Raw genomic sequence first — 13,989 nt, forward strand, 5'->3', positions numbered from 1 at the left:
ATTGTTTTATACTGTAAGCTGGAGGCGAGTGTAACTTATTTTTGTAATAAAGTTTTTATTTTTTTTATGTGTCATTAATATAAATGTGTGTTAGTAGAGAAGTCTTCTGGTTAAAAACTTAGAATCGCACACATTTCAGTATGTTTACTTGTATTTACATAATTTTTAGAATAGTGGTTGCCAATAGCCTGTATGTTTCACATTAATTGATTTTTTTTTTTTTTGTTATCTTAATAAATCATTTTAGTATGTTGTATGTCAATTACTGGGATAGCTGGGACATGAAGTGTAATCTAAAATTGTCAAATATTCATTGGAATATGTAAATGTGCCTTGCCAGTTTTGAACTTTAAGACAAAGTAAGCAACTGATGGTGGAATGAGTAGCCAATGCGTAAGAGACATTTGCTACCACAGTTTGATATACTGCCCTTGCTAAAGAGAAGTAACTTTTTTCCTCAGATTTTGAGCATTGAAATACACAGTTGCATTAGCTTCTGAATTTTCGAATCCAGCGATAAAACATGAGGCTTACAGAAGTGAGTTTGCTAATTGTAGCCTTAAGTATAATTTTGAATTTCAATGTAATCCTTGGTGCTGGCATTCCCAGTGCCAAGGAGTTTAAATGCTCCCTTTAAAGAGGTTGCCATGCCTACTGGCACTTTTACTGTCATATGGTTTTATAAGGAACACTGTCAAGATGTGGAAACTGATTTTGAACTTGCTATAAAATGAAAGCATTGGGGGCTGTAGGAGAGGGGAAGTCCTCAGATTTACTAATCTTGAAATCTCTCCATTGCTGAAAAACTTAAAATACTTGTGGGATCACAAGTGCTAATGACTAGTTCTTAGTCTGGAAATGTGTTGTGGGGAGAAAGGGGATAATATATATTTATGGAACTGTAACAGTTGATAGAATTGCATAAAAGCATTGCTGTTAAGGCACCACATGTGTTGAAATTGTGGATCACATCCTTAATTTCAGCTCTGAAAAGCTTGCTAAAAAAGAAAAAGGTAAAATTGACAGGAAAGTGTTTTAAATGGAATGCAAGCAATGGTGAGTGAGCAAAATACCAAGATCTTGACAGTGTTCCCTCTAATTATGAACTCAAGCCATTATAACTTTTAAAATTAAATATGATTTGCACTGTTCTGATATTGGTGCAGTTTTTTAGCAAAATGATCAGAAAACAAAATCGCATGTGGTGATTGATAGTGTGGAAAAAACCCTAAAAACAACAACAACAACAAAAAGTTATTTTCAAAGCTTTAAATCTGGTTGCATAAAGAAAAAACTTTCATTACTAAGTGGAAATACTAGTGAGAATGGGCAAGTGCATATATAGAACGTAAGTTTGGTTGCACTTGGGTGTTGGTAAACTTGAAATGTTCTACAGCAATAATGCATCTCTTATGGGGTGCTTTGGTGACAAATGGACATCAAATACACAGTTGTTTTTTGGCGTGTTGAAGGCAATGTTGTCTTAATGTATTATGCTGCCTCTGTTTATTCTCATAGGAGGCTTTCTTTACTGAAACACCTGCAAAGGTTTTAGTTTAAGCTAGCATAGCTCCACAGTGGTTTGTAATTTGTTCCTAAATTTGAAGTCTAGTTGAATTTAATAAGAAATCAATAATTGCTGCTGCTTAACACTTCTGGTTTATAAACACTCCAATACACAGCTTTTAAAATTAATGCTTGTTTTAATACTCATTTTTGCCTGAAGGGTTTCCTATAGGATATACAACTGTGTAATTTTTATTATTATTTTTTTATAATTTAAAAAGGAGATTTGTTACAACTTGGAACTCAAGTTTGTTTTTACTTTTGGAGGAAGGCTGTTATTACAGATACTAAGACAAGTTTCTGATTTTTTGTGTTGTAAAACTCTTACCTAAATACTGCCTTGAATCTAAAATAAGGAATAATAATTCCCTCCCTGGGGGTAAAGGGTATGACATAGTGTAAAATAGACTTAGCCTTTTCTGAAGGTAGGATTTCCAACCTAATACTTCAGGATAGAAATGTTAGGTATGGCTGCAATTTCTTCTCATGTGCCCTTGATAATTCTTCAGAGGCTTAACTTTTCTGTTTAGCCTAACAGTTATTTCAGTGCTTCCATTCACCAGTGAGGGGAGACTTTTTATTATAAGAAATAAAACAATGGCACAGACACAACAATCACATACAACATTTCCAGGAAAAGTGTGTTCAAATCAATACATTCTACAAAACTAAGACTGTTACTCCCTCGCTTCTGTTAGTAAAATCTTGGTGGCAAATGTTAATTGTTTAAAATGGAACAGCAATATTTTGAAGAAGGCAGTGAGGCAGAAGTCTTTGCAATGTAGGGTTCTGAGAATTGAAATTGGTAAAGTTGGAGCTTGAGTTTGTGTTCGCAGGCTAAAGCTTATGAATCCCAATTTAAAGACTGGCTGTGATGGACATGAAAGTCTGTCTTTGGCGAGTGTCTTCCTGAATTGACTCCAGCACATGACATCTCTTGGCTTGGGGTAGCTAGTTGCATTAGCTGGGCAGAGGAGACAGCAGATTGTACTTTGTCATTTGCTCTGTCACATAAAAATGGTATGTGGCAGCAGGAGAGGAAGTCGAGCTGAAGATTCCTTGATCCTTAATAGGGATAGTGGGGGAAGAAGGAATTCATCATTGTTACTTTACAGGCATCTAGTGCAAACAGACGTAAAGGAAGCTCTGATGTTAAACTTTTTCTGGGATACTGATAGGGACAGTCATCTAGTCAATGCTTTACAAATGTTTAATTACACTTACTTGTGTTCTAAAGTCCACAGGATGAAAGAGCAACTTTTCTTTGGTGCTCCTTTGCTTTGACTGTTACAATAGATAGTCCTAGTGGGACTTTTAAAAAAACCAAAAAAAACCCCAAACCCACAAAACAACAAAAACCCCTATCTTGTTAGCTTACCTGGAATTTGGACAAGAGAGGCAGTTCTCTTGTCATCTTTTTCTTGCCAGTATGTAGCTGGTTACTAGTTTTTGCTACAAAGAGACATACTGTTAAATGGGCAGCTCTGGATGTTGCACAGCAGAGCTCAGCTGGAAATCCTGGGTGACATTAAAGCTGTCTTCATGAGAGTTGCGTTAGATGGTCAGACTTCCAGGTACCTGGTAACAGCTTTTGGTTTTGGGGGGCAGGTGTGGTGTGTTTGATGTTGGTTTTCTTTGGTTTTGTTTTGGGTTTTTTTTTCAATAAAAAGGGGAAGAAAAAAGCACCTGTACAGTCTAGAAGACGCAGTCATGGTATGATGGTATGTAAGTAATAAGTAATTAAATATGGCTTGAATTTTCAGAGTTTAAATCAAAGATAGATTTTAGTTCCAAGAGTTGTTTTGTTCGTGGACATTAGTGTCTGCTCCAAAGTCAGCCCTTAGTTTTTGACCGTCATTTAGGTAAAACTTGCAATGTCAGAAATCTGGATTCCCGCTAGTCGAGAAGGATGTGTTTGGGTCATTAATGGTGACAGTTCACCACCTTTGCACAGTTAGCTTGACACGTTTTACTTGTTTTGGTCACTAACATGTAGAAAAGATATTTGAATCTTAACACTTATTTTCTTTGCACTAAGGCAGTTATGAAATGCATTCTTAGCTCTGCTACACAGCCAGTAGAATAACGTATGCCACTTGACTGCACAGAAGATAATGGTAAGTAAAAATAGACATTTTAGTACTTAAATGACTTTCAGTACCTAAAATCCAACTTCAGTAGACTGTTTAATTGATTCCTTATCTGCAGTTACTAGGGAGGTTGTGTGTTGTAACTCTTCAATTTTAATGTGTCCAGTGCTAAGTGAATGTTGGGTGTAATCTGTTCAGTGTAATGTAGTACTGTTAAATACATTAGATCTAAAAGTCTCAAGAATGCTTCATAGATAATTAATTTTAAAATACTTTTAAACTGGTTGGTTAGCAATCTTAGTAGCTTAAGGGATTTTCCGTTAATACAGTCAGTCATTGAAAGTCAGGAACTAAACATGAGTTCCTGGTTCCAAGTATAGCGTTTCAGTATTGTTCTGCTATCTAACATTTTTAGCTGGGAGTTTTTCTTTTTTTCCTCTCTAGTAGGATGAAGAATGCACCTAATTCTGTTCCTAGTAGTGGTTATTTAAGAACTGTATTATTACATGTAGCTAATTTGGGATTAAAAAGCTTCCTCTGTGATAATTCAACACAGGCAATTTTATAGATGCCCTGTTTAATAAATTAGGGGTTTTCTTAAGCTGCAGTTCAGCATACTTAAGAATTAAACTCCTGTATTACAAAACACTGGTGAGACCTAGCCTAAAATAAATAATAATCTGTTTCATAATGCAAATGTATTATAGTTGAAAGGTGATTTTATCTTTAATATTACAGCACTTGAGATGGCAGATAAAAATACCTAGTCCCTGCATCTGAAAAAGCTGAAGTGGCTATTAAAGGACTGTTCCAGTTTCCCTGTTTCAGGCTGTGGTCAAAGGCTTCCTTTGGATAGTGCAGTTTTTTTCTTTCACTACAAATAGTTGTTCTAACAAGATAACCTGTTTCCAGTCCACAGTTTTCTGCACTTTTAGTGGTTTTGGTTTTGCTTTGGTTTTTTTTGTGTGTTTTTTTTGTTTGTTTGTTTGTTTTTTTTTGTTTGTTTTTTTTTTTTTTTGAGTTTTGTATGTGTGCTTAAATTAATACTTTTTTAAAAAAATTATTTTATTTTCTTTTTTTATTTAGCAGAAGACAAACCTCCAGTGGCAATCACTGGTGTATATGTGAGTTGTGTTTTCACCAAGAAGTGACCAGTATGTAACATTAACTACTCTAGTAAAGCTGTCCTCTATTCATGTTACCTACACTTCCACAGAAGTATGTTAGTTTACACTTGCTTTTGAATTAGTGGGATGCTTTGAAGAAAACCAGAGCATGTCTGTTGATAAAATGTGTTCAGAATTTCCAACTGAAAACAATGCTGCAGGTTTCATGCTAATGGAAGAATAGACTTGAATATAAAGTGGGGCAGGTAGGGGGAATGTTGCAAATTCTCTCACAGGAAGTCCTGAAGATACCGCAAGCTTTAGTTGGCTTTAAGCTTTAGCAGTGAGTACAATGGAAGCTGGGTTCATGTACCTGAATGATCTTTGCTGCTTTGTTTCATTATGGGTTTTTTTTCTGCCTTGTTTATTATGTTTTTCATTATTTTTTCTAATGACAGTTTATTGCCCTCATTGTGACATTCTTTAGAAAGAGTACTGCTTTTGTAGAGTAGTGAACCAGGAGGAATATAGATGAATTATGAAAAAGTGTGGACATCTAAGCTTTGGATACAGATTGTAATATGCTTTGAGGTGCAGTAAGGTGTACTTACACAGGTACAAATGACATTGAGGTAAATCGGGTAGTGGTCACATCTCGGCAAGGTTAGCGCAAACTGCCTTCAATAATGGCCTGTGCTAAAGCAGATTATTTGGTCCTGAAGTATGCTAAAATGCTCCAGTAGTTTTACTGTGGAGTTAGTAAAGAGTGACAAGGACAGTAACTCCAGTACAGCTGCAGGTATGATCCACTCTGATTTCTGTAGTCTCTGTAAGAATAAGAGACAGTCATGCATAGTGTGTTTTAAGCATCTATTAAATTTCTAAGTCCTTTAGAAGCAACCTTTTTATCCTTTAACACATGAACGTGAAAACATCTAAGGTTCAAATTCTGCACGCAGTTGAAAGATAAAAGGGCATACTTGACTTTGAAAAGAAGTCCCGCTGTTACAGGGATTCCAAGATAGATTCTCTCTTTATCTAGCAAAAATGCATATACTGGGGAAAAAAACCTCAGCACAACACAGCACTCTCTCTTCCCTGTTTCCTAAAGGTATTTAGGAGAGGACTTTAATATGCAACTAAGGACATGTAGGTTAAATAGGTGATAGGTGTTGAATTCTTAGATATGGGGCAAGTGAGATGAAGGCAGCAGTTGTGGAACTTCTGCCTCACAGTTGCGTGTTAAAAATGGTGTAAAGAGATCTCAGGTTTCACAAATGAACTGTGTTTAAAGTTCAGTTTAAAAAAGAACAGACATGTCTTAACTTGGACATCTTGAAGGGCAAAAAGTGTCCCTGTGAAAAGGAAAACCTCCAGGGTCTTCTGTAAATACCTTTTGTTTTTTTTAAAGTGGTGTTGACAACCAGGGAAGTTCCTTCTCAGAGAAATACTAAGGAGTGTTTGCCTTTATTTAAAAAGTTTGACCTAGGAGTGATGGAATCACAAACATTCCTCACTTGGGAAGGCTTTCATGAAAGCATATTCTTGTTTGTTCCCTGAGAAAATGTAAGGTGAGGGAACAGTTGGGAAAAGAAATCATTTACCTATAGGCACAAGGTGGCTCTTAAATATGTCTGAACTACATTCCTGCAAGCTTGTATTCTTAGGGCTAGGGGCAGAATAGCCAGGGAAACAACGTGGGAAACCAGAAAGTAGATAACTTTATTTAGCTGTATTACAGCTTTGTAGGATCTTAACTGCTACTAATCAGTCTTATCCTTTTCCTACGAAAGGTAGGTACACTAAGCCAGGCACCATCTAGCAGCCACAGAGTGATGTGAAGGGAATGTCAGGTGATGCATCTTGCCCAGATTCAACAAACATCAGTATGAAAACACAGGGTCCTTGGATTACATTTCAGAAGGTAAGAAGGTCTTGTCCTGGATGTCTTAATCATTAGGGCCACTTTATGTTGGTAGAAATTTCATAAGAAAGTTGTCTGGAAGTGTCCCTGTAAAGGGAGGAGATTTTGAACACAGCAAAATGCAAAAATGGTAGAGGAAATAAACTTCCTGTTACTATGCCTAATGCTGCTATTTCAGATGTCCTGTTCTGAGGGGTGATATCCTAGAGCTGCTGTTTGTAAACCTGCAGTTTTGAAGTGATGAACTAAAATAATTTCAGCCCCAGGGAAGCAAGAGTCAGTCTTGAATACCTGATACATGTGTTCCAAAGATGGACCCTTTTTTTCAGTACAGGTGAGGAGTTCTTTCATCTCTTTTTACTGGTATAACATGTTTGCTACTCACTGCCCTTAATAATCCCTTAAAGGGTGGGCAGAAGTGGGGTAGTTGAGAAAAACTGCTTTAATGATGAGTCTCCTAATTGAGTGATGCTTGAGGGAATGCAGTGTTCATTGCAAAGCTTGCATGTAAAGTCTTGAATGTCTCTTAATGCAGGGAAAAAAGTGATAATAAGTGTTGCATTTGTAAAGCTGGGGTGAATCAGTGCCAACTCGGAAGCCCCACTGCAGATTTCAGATTCAGGATGGGGCCCACATAGCTGCCAAGTGCACCAGCTTCTTGTACAGAGTTGTGGGGGTTTTCTTCTGGAAAGGCGCTACATGCCCAGCATCCTGGGAGAGAGAAGTGGCAGATCGTTCCTTGGCATTAGGCTAGGATTTTTCATTAAAGAGCTGGTAGTGCAGGTAGTCTAAATAGGCGTATTTAGATGCCTCCACCACACTGGAGGCGGTCTTCATGTGCTCAGAAGTGAATGTACTTGCAATGAACAGTATGTGCTTGGAAATGAACAGCTGGGACCTTGAGGGATAAGAAAGTGACTAAGAGCTGGTTTGAAGGTTGCTGAACTTGAAGATGTTCAACATTTCCTCAAGTCTAGGCTAGAGCTTACATGCCTTAATACGAGAAAGTACACTTCCTTAGTGAACAAAAGGAATTTTATTCTAAGGCTGTCAAATGCAAAAGCCTGTATCAGGTCATAAGGTAAAAGGCTGAAGGAGTGTGGCAAGGTAGAATACACTTGCCAGGATTTGAATTTGCCAGATGTTCTTACAGAGTTAAGAGGATCAGGCATAGGTAGAGCTTTGTATTTTATTATAGTGTATATATATAGAAGCATTTGTTTTCATAGACAGCTTTCAGTGGGGAAAAGTTATTTTCTCTGCAAGTGAGCATGGTGAGCCATATCACTGAAGACTCAATGGGAGATGAGAACATTACTGACTGTAGAATGTGAAGTGAGCATCTGATGGAGAACTCGGAAGAGTTCCTCGTGAAACTCAGGTGGGCAGCTTTGAACTAAGACATCTTGGACTGAAGGCACTAACTCCGTGTCTCCTCACTGCCAAAACCATTCCTCCAGATAATTGGTGTTTTCAATTTTGTTCCTTTCGTCTGGCTTTTAACTATTGTTCTTCGGCTTCCGGAAAGAAGAGTGAATCATCACTGTGTCGGTAGCTTGACTTTTCCTCCTGACCTGACAAACAACTAAATGGGAAAATGAAGAGCTTGGCTATGGCTCCCCACCATTGTGGTCCAGGAGAACACCCAGATACATGGGCTTTTCAGAATTGAGTCTGACTGGTATTCCAAGTTTCCTGACCATAACAGATCCCAGAAACACACTGGACATAAAGAACACACCATGGTATGGCGGTAGGTCATAGTACTTGATCTGTGGTTTTTTTATGCCCAAGCAGAATGGTGATCAAAACTTCCTACTTGTCTAGATAAATAATGGTAATGAGACTTGTACATAGGCCACTTGGAATGTAGATGATACTAGAGAATTCTTTTTCCATTTTGATACATTCTGAAGCAAAATCTGCTTTCGCAAGGAGAAAAAAAAAAATCTTCCCTCTTGGATAGGAACAGCACTGATGCCAAGTTGAGATTTATCTGAGACCTCCTAGTTCTGTGTGTTGTGTTACAAGCTATCTTGTGTGAATCTGTTGAAATCACAAAGACCATAATCTTCACCTGTAATTTTGGGGGCGGAGGGGGAGAGAGATTACTACAAACTGGACCTAAATACCCCAAACTCAAGATTAGACTGAAGGACTCAAAATTTCTTAAGGGGAAGAAAATGTTATTTCTTACAGTTTGATCTGAAAGATAGTAAGCTGATTTTAATATTTAAATGCCTTTTTATTAATACAGACTTTATGTATCTTTCTGTGAAAGAGGGAAATCTTAATGCCTAGCATTTAAAAGTGGGAGGTTTTTGTACTTCTGTAGAAAAACGTATATGCCAAGTAGCTTATGTAGTAGCAAGTTATCCAGTCAGATCAAACTGATTTGGCCAGGTTGCGTGAGGCCTTGGGTGGCATGGTTTAGTGTGAGGTGTCCCTGCCTATGGCAGGGGGGTTGGAACTAGATGATCTTAAGGTCCTTTCCAGCCCTAACTATTCTATGATTCTATGATTTAGGAAGCTTTAGAATAATAGTGTTAATTATCACATCATGCTAGTTCCAAGTGCCTTTCCTACGCAGAATACTAGTTAAATAAAACAAAATAAAAAGCAAAGCAAAACTTTAATGGAGTTTCACAGAAACTGCCTAAGTCTTCCAAATATTCCTTGTTTCTCAGTTTCACAGTTTGTGCCTTTTCCAGACAGCTCAGAGTCCTCTTACTTGCCTAAGCATGCAGTCTCCTTTCCCCAAAGCACACTTTAGGGAAAACTAAGTGTAAGTGGCAAGTGTGCACATAACCAGGAACTGCGTTTGTAGCACATCTGAGGGAATCCCAAGTAACAGTTCTTCGCTACTCTGGAAGAGAGACCGTGGCTTTCTGTCCTGCCAAGGTATGTCTGCTCATAGGCCTGTGGAAGAATCATCTACAGAAGCACCATTAATGCCAGTGCTAGAGGTGAAGTAGTATATAATAATACATCATTTTTCTATTAAATAGGCCAGCATTCGAGGGGCAGGGAAAAGGGTTTGGCAGAACCTTCAGAAACTTGGGGGCAGCTGTCTGATAAAGATGGCACTGATAAGCTATGAGCTGTAAGGAAGTCTGGCCTTGAAGAGCTTGGTACTGAGCCCCTCTTCTTAAATTCTCTCATTAAAATTCTTATTCCTCTTGTAGTGGAGCTTCACCACAATATAAGCAACATGGACAAGCTGTCTACATGCTTCAGAGAGCCTCAAAACTCATCCTTGCATCTGAGGAGAAACAGCCCTCTCTTCAGGCTGTCTCATAGTATCGTCACATGCATTCTGCCTGTCAACAGAAATTGATCTTTTTGCTTCTGTTGCATATTCAGTATTCTTGCGAGGGAAATGTAACAAATATTTATGTCCTATTGCTTTTTATTTTCTCGTTAACCATTCTGAAAATGCCTGGGTTTGGTGTACATCACTTAGAGGAAAATGTCAGATTGATTCCATACATACTCAGCCAACAAATGGTAAACAAAACAATATCCTGGTTATACAACTGGTTCTATAAAAATTTCTGTAAAGCATTTGACAAAAGACTTACTAAAGCACAAGTAATGTCTTGAGGGTGATAATTAATGTTACTTGACTTTTACCCCATACTGTTTTTATATACTTTGTAGTCGGGAGAAACTGGTTGCTCGAACTAAAAATATCTCTATGGAATTCTGACCTGACAAAAGCACTCAAGGCATTTACTGCTGTATCCACAGAAGCTAAAGCAATGGCTGTCAGAATACCAGCTTGCCAGTCGCCAAAAAAACCCAACCCATGGATCTCATCACTTTGGGTTTACGTGGTCATTATCAGCACCTACAATGGACATGTTCTTATTGGTAGGAAGCTTTCTCTGATACGACCTGGCTTACAACAGCAGCTTTTAGTTATAGTTAATGTTTTCCCCACTTTTGACAAGTTCTGTGTGTTGATTAGAATTTCTTCAGTATGTGATGACTTCAGGTTGGGATTTTTTTTTTTTTTCCACTGTGGCTGTTGGGGTTTGTTTGGTTTTGGTTTTGCTTTTTTTTTTTCATTAAGGTGGAAAAAATGAATCCACGAAACTGTAAGAGTTGTGTCTAAATGAGTAAAAAAGGATCATAAATCTTTATGGGCTAAATTGTTAAATTACACGGAGGTGGTGCAAAAATAGTGAAGCAACAGTTTAAGAAGGCACTAGTTCTACTAATAAAAATCATTTGGAATGCTATTCTGTTGAACAGTTTTGTTTCCCCTATTACAGCTGTTTCCTACTCCAGCACTACAAAACAGAGGATGTAATAAAATTGCAAAAAGGATAGTGAGAACAACAAAGATAATAAAAGGTACAAAAGTGAAAAATAATCTTTGGATTATTGGAGCAGGAATCTTTGTTTTGGAAAAGCCTTCGCTCAAGTGGCCACAGTATTTTGCTAAAATGATAAGCAGCAAGTGCATTGAGTAGAGAATGATTTTTCACCATCTCTTCATAAAATACTAAATGAAATGTGAATGTTTGGAGAGCTGCATCTTCACTCGCACAAATGTAAATAAGTGGTGGAACTCCTGGTTGAATGATTTTATGAGTGTTAAAACTTCATGACTGTTCAAAAAGCAGCTTGAAACCTAGCAAAAAAATTCTTTTTTAGGATATCCCCAAGATTGTGACTCAAAGGATGTTCCAAGAAAGTAGTAGTATATTCTCGCTTATGCCTTTACAACTTTTTCCTAAGTATGTGTTCCCTGGTGGCTATCATCACAAACAAAATGCTCACCTAGTTGAACCCTTGCTGACCCAATACAGCTCTTCTACAAATCCACCAAGTATCTATGATGAAAAGCTTATACTACCTTTAAGTTCTCCAGGTCTCATCATAGTTACAGGGCATAGGTTCTGCAACGCTTTGCAATGATTTAACAGAAACATGTTGAAAAGATTTTCTTTACAATCCTCAGTTCAGCTGAAATGAGGGAACAAGGCTTAAGTTCCTCCTCTAACTCTCTACTTGAAAATTTCCCCCATTGACCTCAAAGCTGGTTAGTGAAATGCCCCTCAGGACCTGATAGACCTGTTTTTCACAGTGTGTATCCAAGGCAGCATTTTCTTTACCCTTGTAGTACGTAAATGGCTTGATTTTCATTGATTCTGAGCTCTTAAGTATGGCTTTAGCATTGTTTTACCTATTTGCATTGGTACAGCTCCTTTTTCTTACAAATAAATGTGGTTTTGGGTTGTTTGTGGGTTTTTTTATTTTTTTTTTCCCCTCTCAGATTAACCTAGGTTTTTGGAAGGAATTTTGTTTTCCAGCTCTTTTCCCTGCATATACTGACCAATTCAGCTACCTCAATACTCCGTTAAGATGCATATCCAGAGAGCTTATTTTTCACTTAGGTGAACTAAAATAAGATTTCCATAGACTATACCTTTGTCAAATGTTGCCACAAACCAAATATTCATTTCTTTAAGCATTTTTCCAGTGTCTTCTATACAGGTCTTGTGCTGCTTCATGCATATTCCTTAATGGTGCTTTTTGCTGTTCACTTTTGCAGGCCTCTATTTCTTACTGTCGGTAATAATCTTGTACACTCACCTTGCAACTTTCTGCTCTTTATCTTTCTCCTTTAATGTCCCCTAAACTGTAGTTTGGACAAGACAAATTATTTTAATTTCTAAATTCTCTCAGTATCGAGTCTGTGAAGGAATGTGTACAAAAAAGTCCTTTTCATGTAAACAACTTGAAGAAAAGCTCTGTATATATACTACTGTTGCTTTGGCCCTTTTTACTTCCTCCTTGAGAGTTACAAGCTCCTCAAGTCAAAACTGCCTCAAGCACATTGCTTGGTTTTTGTTTCCCCTTCATGCCAATGGTATTTTCCCAAATGGACCTGTTTTGGTTGTCCCACTGAAACTCTTAACACAGTCGGTGCTCCTCAGTACATCACTGTTTTGCCAGCATGGTTCCTTTTGGGTATACTGAACTGTCTCTCTGGAAAGAGTTGCACTCGAAGTGGGTTCTTTTAACTTCCTTACCAAAACGGTCTCCCTGCCTTTTCCCCTTCCAAGTCTTTATTTTGGCTGGCACCAGTCAGTGACTTCATGGCTTTAGTCTTAAACACAACCTGGTAGGTATTTTCAGGTCTTCCAATTGAATTGTATTTTACAGTACCTTAGGGAGGAAAATAATACAAGACAACTTGTGTGGGGATTTTATCTGGAAAGCCAAATGTCTGTACTGTCACTGACTCAGCAGGTACTTTTCCTCAGCTTATCATTTCCTCATCTGTGCTTTGAGCTTGTAGTACTGAGGGTCAATTTATGGTCCATAATGTGGTGATCGAGGAAGCAAATTGAAGAATGTGCACTACCTACTGGCAGCACACATTCCCATAAGGCTCATGAGCACAGGTCTGCTCAGCTGGTATAGGGAGCTGATGTCCAAGTGCCTTAAATTGTCAGATTAGCAGTTTATTAACTCATTAACAGACACAAATAACTATCCTCCAACCCCAAGCAAACCAGAAATGTTAATCAAATGGTCAGCCTCTACTCCCAGATTTTCACTGTTCCTTCAATACAGAAAGGCCAAGAAGCACTGCAAAATGTCAATTTTCACCTATGTTTTTTGTGTATAACTGAATTAAACTGAAACCAGTAACTGTTGATGGATGCTCTAAAATGCCCACTAATGCTGAATTTTCTTGGGATCTGAGTCACCAACTTCAGTTTCACTTTTTTTTTTTTTTTTTTAATTTAAGCTTACCTGTTTGCAAAATACTTAAAATGAGTTTTCCATAAAGTTTTCTGCTAAGTGGCTGAATTTAAAGGTTAATATGAAGCCTTCTATTTAAGCTTCTGGAAGGGGCCTACAAAAATGATCAGGGACTTGTGGGGAATAATTTATGTAGGAGAATTAATTCCTCGTTGGGCAAATGTGAAGGACTGATTACATTATGTAAGTTAACCTGGACAACTGCATCTGTGAAAATGGTAACTATCTAATAATGCATTGAGAAGAGATTTGCTGGCTGCAGATGAGAATCTGTATTATCGTTCACTGCCTGGTTTACTGAAACAAGCATGGCTTTTTAAGCTAAAAAAAACCCAAGCGCTTTGCTAAACAGAATCTTAGTCTTATAATTGGTATTATTCAGCCAATGACTGCAGCTTTTTTTACGTTGAAAATCTGCACTAGGTTATTTCTGAATGCTAGAATACACAATCCTCTGTTACTATTAAAAATAATCCATAAGACTGCTTCCATGATCAGGTGAAAGATCCTTTTGCATTTT

General features: G+C 37.7%; 1 protein-coding gene across 16 annotated transcripts in view; it reads left to right on the forward strand.

Moving 5' to 3' along the window:
* SYNCRIP (synaptotagmin binding cytoplasmic RNA interacting protein) overlaps positions 1–13,747 on the forward strand; it is a 39,296-nt gene extending 25,549 nt beyond the window's left edge. For 2 of the 16 annotated variants that reach the window (XR_013956664.1, XR_013956677.1), the window contains exons 13-14: positions 3,605–3,683; positions 4,743–13,747. The gene's annotated coding sequence lies outside the window, so the exon portion shown is untranslated. Of the gene's footprint in view, positions 2,530–3,604; positions 3,684–4,742 lie in introns of those variants that run through there. The other 14 variants (XR_013956676.1, XR_013956678.1, XR_013956665.1 and 11 more) reach the window with 13 other exon arrangements.
* Positions 13,748–13,989: the final 242 nt, after the last annotated feature.

Source organism: Psittacula echo (genome assembly GCF_963264785.1).
Source record: "Psittacula echo genome assembly, chromosome: 4".
Lineage (NCBI taxonomy): Eukaryota > Metazoa > Chordata > Aves > Psittaciformes > Psittacidae > Psittacula > Psittacula echo.